The 6,356-nt window shown below is 38.5% G+C and overlaps 1 pseudogene across 1 annotated transcript; it reads left to right on the forward strand.

Moving 5' to 3' along the window:
• The first annotated feature begins 3,224 nt into the window (after positions 1–3,224).
• Positions 3,225–4,422, forward strand: LOC100953345 (annotated as a pseudogene). The gene is made up of 2 exons (XR_153389.2): positions 3,225–3,234; positions 3,419–4,422. The product of XR_153389.2 is annotated as a 60S ribosomal protein L5 pseudogene (transcript).
• Positions 4,423–6,356: the final 1,934 nt, after the last annotated feature.

Raw genomic sequence — 6,356 nt, forward strand, 5'->3', positions numbered from 1 at the left:
CTAATTGTGCCATCAAAGTGGTTAAAGGGATATAAATAATAAGTTCTTAGCATGCTTTAGGCCCTCACAGTCCATCAGAAATTAGAATAAAATCAGGAACAAACTGAATGATAATGCAGAACTCTTTTTGCATGATCTGGGATGGGCATGAAATATTTTTACTACCTCAATAAATGATGTTGAGCAACTATCACAGTTCAGTGCAAGAAACAGAAAATATTCCAAGCATTTCAGTAAGAAGGAAATATAATAGGGAATTAGGTATTCTCAACATAACTGAAGAAAAGAATGCCAGAGAGCTGCCACTGACAGGATTTTGTGCTTCAGAGTCACACGCCCTTAGCTGTGATCCAGGGTCATGGAACTACTGCTGCGACTCCCTGTCATCCCACACCCACAGCTAGTAGCCAGAGAGTGGAAAGTGGCACTTGGCTGCTGAAAAAACTTCCATTCTTAAGAGTTGGCTTGTCATCTGACAACTCTAAAGAAAGCCATCCTCCCAATCTCATGCATATATATCTCTCTGCTTCAGCATAAATCATATCGTAACTCAAGCTAAAAAGGAACCTAAGAAATGTAGGTTTTAGCCTCCCAGCCTCTTTGTATGGATTGACTGGGGGGATAAAAAGGAAGCAGAAGTGAGTGCTGAGTGTAATAAGCCATATGTAGCTCAGCATAAGAGATGCAAGGCAGTATTCTAAGCATTTTGAAAGATAACAAGACAAGTTAGGAATCCTTCTCTCAGGGAGCATTAATTCTAACTAGGAAAACAAGAGATATATGTGAAGAGTTAAACATCAGGAAAAGAGAATTATTAGTATTCAACACAATGGAAAAGTAGTCATGGGACTGAATATAAAGTTTCACGTGCATTGCAAGTAGTACAAAAATTGGCTTTGTGTTAAGTAAGACACAAACTACTTGCTTCTCTTTATTAACTCCTAAATCATTTTAGTAATGAGAGCACCGCTGGTATATAAAGGACTGAATGGATATTTAAAACTCTACCAGGGTCAAAGCAGACTCACAACTTTAACTAGTTTACGCAGCTCTCAAAGTAGGTGAAAGTTTTAGCAACAATTTAATTGTGCAAATACATTCCATCATAAAAAATGAGAGAGATGTCTCAAAAGGAGGAGGTGAGATAAAATAGGTATCACAGGCCTCACTGGAAACCATCAATAACAACAAAAATACAAAGGACTGACTCCAAGCCCATTGACTACAATAGGCAGCAAGCCGAGGGCCTAGAAGCCAAGGCCACGTCTAAGCTTAGTCCAAGACTTCATGAACGCTTTACTATTATATGAGAAATCACAGAGATGTTTTCTGGTCTTTGAGTCTTTCAGTTCTGTGTTGAGTTTGTCTTTTGAGGTACTTATGGCCAGAGATTCCCCAGTGATCTGTCTGCAAATGTGCTCAAGGCAGGAAAGGGGAATGGTACTATGAGCTGGAAGCTATGGCTATTGTGCTTTAAATAATGTGTGACAATCCCATCATCTATAAAAACAAAATGACACCATTTGGAGCACAGTAAAATTTGCTCCAACTGTAGGTAGACATTTCTTGGCTGGAAGGAATCATCATAATTTCTGAATCAGTATTCCATAGTATGTGTGCTATTTTAGAATTATAAATATTAGAGGAAAACATTCCACCTATAGTCAAATCTCTGTTTTTAGAATTTCTTTCTCATTTTCTTTTCCTTAAATTTCTTTCTTCCAGGATTTCATTCCTTTTAACTCTGCCAATTTTTTTTTTAAAAACAACTAGTGTTCAGAAAGAAGAAATAAAGTTTCCAGGATAATTCCATCAATATTCTTGGTTATATGACAGACTGATTTTGGATCAAAACCAATACAAGTAAAAGATCTTTAAAGGGGCATTTCTAATTTTGAATATTTAAGCATAATTCAATTCCACAAATATATTCTGAGTTCCTACTGCACACCAGGCACCAAAGTAGGCAATGGGGACTCAGAGATGTGCAAGATACAGTCCCAGCCCTCAAAGACATCACTTCTCTGAGGGACACATACAAAAAGAAGGAAATTACACTTGGGTGGCATAAATGCGATAGGGGGCTAGTGCCTAAACCTGAGGAAGCTTCTGCAAGGAGCAATAAGCTAATCAGAAAAGGCTTCCCAGAAAAAGTCTGCACTTTTAAGTAGAGAGAGCATCTTAAATGTGCTGTTCACATAAGGACAGAGGGTAGTAACACATTAAAGACTGGTTCTGAGACTACCATGTAGATGGTGTACTATAGAGGAGGCACTCTTAGATCATCACTTCTAAGAGAGTAGAGGAAACAGAACTATGCAAAAGGCAAAGGATGAAATGTGAAGCTGTTATAAGAGAGGGCTCAGCTGACCCCAGAGTGAGCTCTGAAGCTTGGTGGTCCTTCAGAGAGGCCCTGCACTGGGGCAGAGGACCAGGCCTTTGTAACTCTGATGTCAAATAGTCACTGATGCAGCAGCCTTAAAAGAGGGGAGGGCAAAACTCATGTGGGACAACTCCCCATCAGAGGGCAATCCCTGGCGAGGTACCCACTTGTGAGCTGCCAGTGGCCAACATAAGCAGAAGCTGGGGTTGAGCCGCTCCACAGAGACAAAGGGATCAGACCAGAGGGGCCCTGTGGGTATGAAAACCCACTTCCAACAGTTCATTGTCCATTGGTCTCTTTCATTTCTCCATAGTATCCTTAGCAACTGGATAAGCCACAATGTTGGCAAAAATCCTGAGTCTTCTGTTAACACACAGTATTTATTTGGACCCCACCCTTCATTATGGGCCTTTCCACCAAATGGATGCTATGGCCTGATGACAAGTTCAGGAAAGGGCTTATTTCAAGAGATTCGCTGCTCCTGAAGTTAAGACCTTTCCTCCAAATGTGAAAGATCTGTCACCATTATGGACTTTATCAGAAACCTAGTAACAAATCTCTCACCCAGATCAGTTACCCTCTTCAAGGTGGTCAGTTTTTGGCAACTTGTACTTAATACCATTTGGAAACTGCTCTCTGGGAATTAATTTCAAAGCCTATGACACATTTTTATGGAAGAAATGTGTCAAAGTGGTGAAGAAAATTTTGAGCCCATGTAAAAAATGGGTTCAAATTCTAACATTACCATGTATTTGCTACTTAGCCTTAGCCAAAATTTTTTAACTTTTCTGAATATCCCTTTTATGTTTTCTCCTATAAGACTGTGATAATAACTACTGCCATGGAACTATGTGAGAATTAGATGAGAACATAAAAGATACTCTGAAAAGTTTCAATTTTTTATTTTGTTTTATTCCTCATTTCCTCATCTTTTCTCAGTCAATGAGGAGTGTCAGAAAAGGGGAAGCTGTCTCAAGAGATTTTGACCTTTTTTAAAAAAACTTTTTGCAGCCTTTTTTTTCTCCCCCACCCTAGTGTTGCTGGGCCTGCAAATTTGTGTGGGGCCACGGACGCGGGTCTCTATTCTGCAGGATGGGGTTGTTAAAGTTGTCAAGAATAAGGCCTACTTTAAGAGATACCAAGTGAAATTTAGAAGATGATGAGAGGGTAAAACTGATTACTATGCTCAGAAACACTTGGTGATATAGGATAAAAATAAGTACAACACCCCCAAATACAAGAAAGATAGTTCATGTGACTAACGGAGACATCATTCATCAGATTGCTTATGCCCATATAGAAGGGGATATGATAGTCTGCACGGCTAATGCACACGAACTACCAAAATACGGTGTGAAGGTTGGCCTGACAAATTATGCTGCAGCATACTGTCCTGGCCTGCTGCTGGCCCGCAGGCTTCTCAATAGGTTTGGCATGGACAAGATCTATGAAGGCCAAGTGGAGGTGACTGGCGATGAATACAATGTGGAAAGCATCGATGGTCTGCCTGGTGCTTTTACATGCTATTTGGATGCAGGCCTTGCCACGACTACCACTGGCAATAAAGTTTTTGGAGCTCTGAAGGGAGCTGTGGATGGAGGCTTGTCTATCCCTCACAGTACCAAATGATTCCCTGGTTATGATTCTGAAAGCAAGGAATTTAATGCCAAAGTACATTGGAAGCATATCATGGGACAGAATGTTGCAGATTATATGTGTTACCTAATGGAAGAAGATGAAGATGCTTAAAAAAAACAGTTCTCTCAATACATAAAGAACATCACTCCAGACAAGATGGAGGAGATGTATAAGAAAGCTCATGCAGCTATACGAGATAACCCAGTCTATGAGAAGAAGTCCAAGAGAGAAGTTAAAAAGAAGAGATGGAACCGTCCCAAAATGTCCCTTGCCCAAAAGAAAGATTTGGTAGCTCAAAAGAAGGCAGGCTTCCTTAGAGCTCAGGAGCGAGCTGCTGAAAGCTAAACCAACCAATTTTATATGAGTATTTCTTGATTTAAAACAATAAACTTATTCATTAAGCAACAAAAAAAATAAAAAATAAAAAATAATAAAAACCTTTTGTATATGGGAATAATTTTACATTTACAGAATTATTACAAAGATAGTACAGAGGATTTCCACATGTCTCACGCCCAGTATCTCCTATTAACATCTTACAGTTGGAGCCTACATTTGTTAGACCTAATGAACCGAACTTAACGATTGACTAATGTTCACAGTTTATTCTTATTTCCTCAGTTTTTACTCAATGTTCTTCTCATGTTCGAAGTTGTCTTTCTTCCCCCATTTGTTTACGACTGTTAAATAGCCAAACATCTTTGGAAATAATATTTAGTAAATAAGGTAGGTAATAGAATTTATTTTCAAAAAGGTGCTAGCAATATAATAAATAAATGAAGAAGCTGTGTGTGGCTTATGAACTGACCTTTAGAGCCATTTCAGAAAGAGACTTTCAAAAATGTTTTCAGCCCCAGCACATTGCTGGGCTCACCGCCGGTTCCCAAGCTCACAGGTGTGCAAGCAGCAGGCCTCATTGTTTTGTGAACAAACTTAGCAGGTTCTATTTATAAAGCAACATTTTTGTAATTATTTTCACCTTCACACCATACTATCAATACTCTTTCCAACCTAAGCAAAAATTACAGTTGGGACACAAAAGGGTCACCAAAACATATTTTAAGAGATTGGAATCCCAAGAATCAGCCTTTCGGACTCCTAATGTAAACTTGGGCATCCACAGATAAAATACCACAGTGAAAGGCATCTCTATTACATTATAAGTTCACAGTCTTTTCTTTTAATTTTAACAAAATAAATTTAATAAAAATATAACTTGTTAGTAGTGGCGGTTCCCTCCTGAGAGACTTGTCCATACATATTTGGTTTGAGGCTAAAGTAGGCCATGGATTGCATTGGAAGTTTGTGGAGTTGTTTTGACTTAATAACAACATATTACTCTGCGGAGACCATGTTTTGAAAGCCATTCTCACAGGTTCGTATTTGGCCTTTTGCATAGTTAATGTGGCCTCAATATAGAATATGCATGCGACTGGCCAAGGGGATGAAGTATTCAAATCACTCAAGCATGTTATAGTTAAGGATTAACAAAATCTCCCTTTATGCTCCAGAGTAATTAAAATATGCAGCGTGGACAGAGCTGAGAATTGGGAACGCACCTGAAATTTTATGAAGATTCATTAAACCATCAAAGATAATCCTAAGCAAAACATACTTCTCTGTTTACTCCCTTGGTTTTATGTGAAAAAAGAACTCTTTGCTTACTTGCCCCACGCAAAAGTGAACTTATTGGACTTCCTACTTTTACTTTTGCAATCAAAAACATGTACCTCCTTTTGCAAAGCCATTGCCTTCAAATTACAAGTTGTGTGCTTCCATGTTCTAGAAATACAACAACTCTTGACCTATAGAGCTATTAAAATCTGCCAATAAACCTAAAGGAAGTGGAAAATATACCACTTTTCTTACTTTAAAAGGAGAAGTAAAATAACTCTGAATGTTTTTGTGGGAGAAGAAATCTCAGACCCTCTACCCTGAGCCTTTATGCTGCCTTGTATGGCATGTTACTAGCAAGGCTAGTGCCACCGCTAAGGTATACACGTTACATTGATTTCTGACTATAAGTCTATGCTTCACCCCAGTCATATAGCAGATACATTGACATAGCAGACATATACTCAGAAGAGAGAGAGGTGTTCCACTGTTCTGTTGTTTCTCTTAACCCTCTTAACTTCCCAAGAAATCTATATGCAAAAAGGAAAGAAATAGTAGTTAAAGAAAATCAGAGAGAAAAGAAAAGATGATGTAAATGAACAGGTGTCATTAATGCAGAAAACTACTGGGAGAATACTCTGTAGAGTTATTAACAATTTGTAAACTTTAAGTATTTTTAATAAAAAGGAAGCATTTTCCACTGATAAACTGGAATAGGGAA

This window comes from Otolemur garnettii, unplaced genomic scaffold, assembly GCF_000181295.1.
Source record: "Otolemur garnettii isolate 467f Iridium unplaced genomic scaffold, OtoGar3 scaffold00024, whole genome shotgun sequence".
NCBI lineage: Eukaryota > Metazoa > Chordata > Mammalia > Primates > Galagidae > Otolemur > Otolemur garnettii.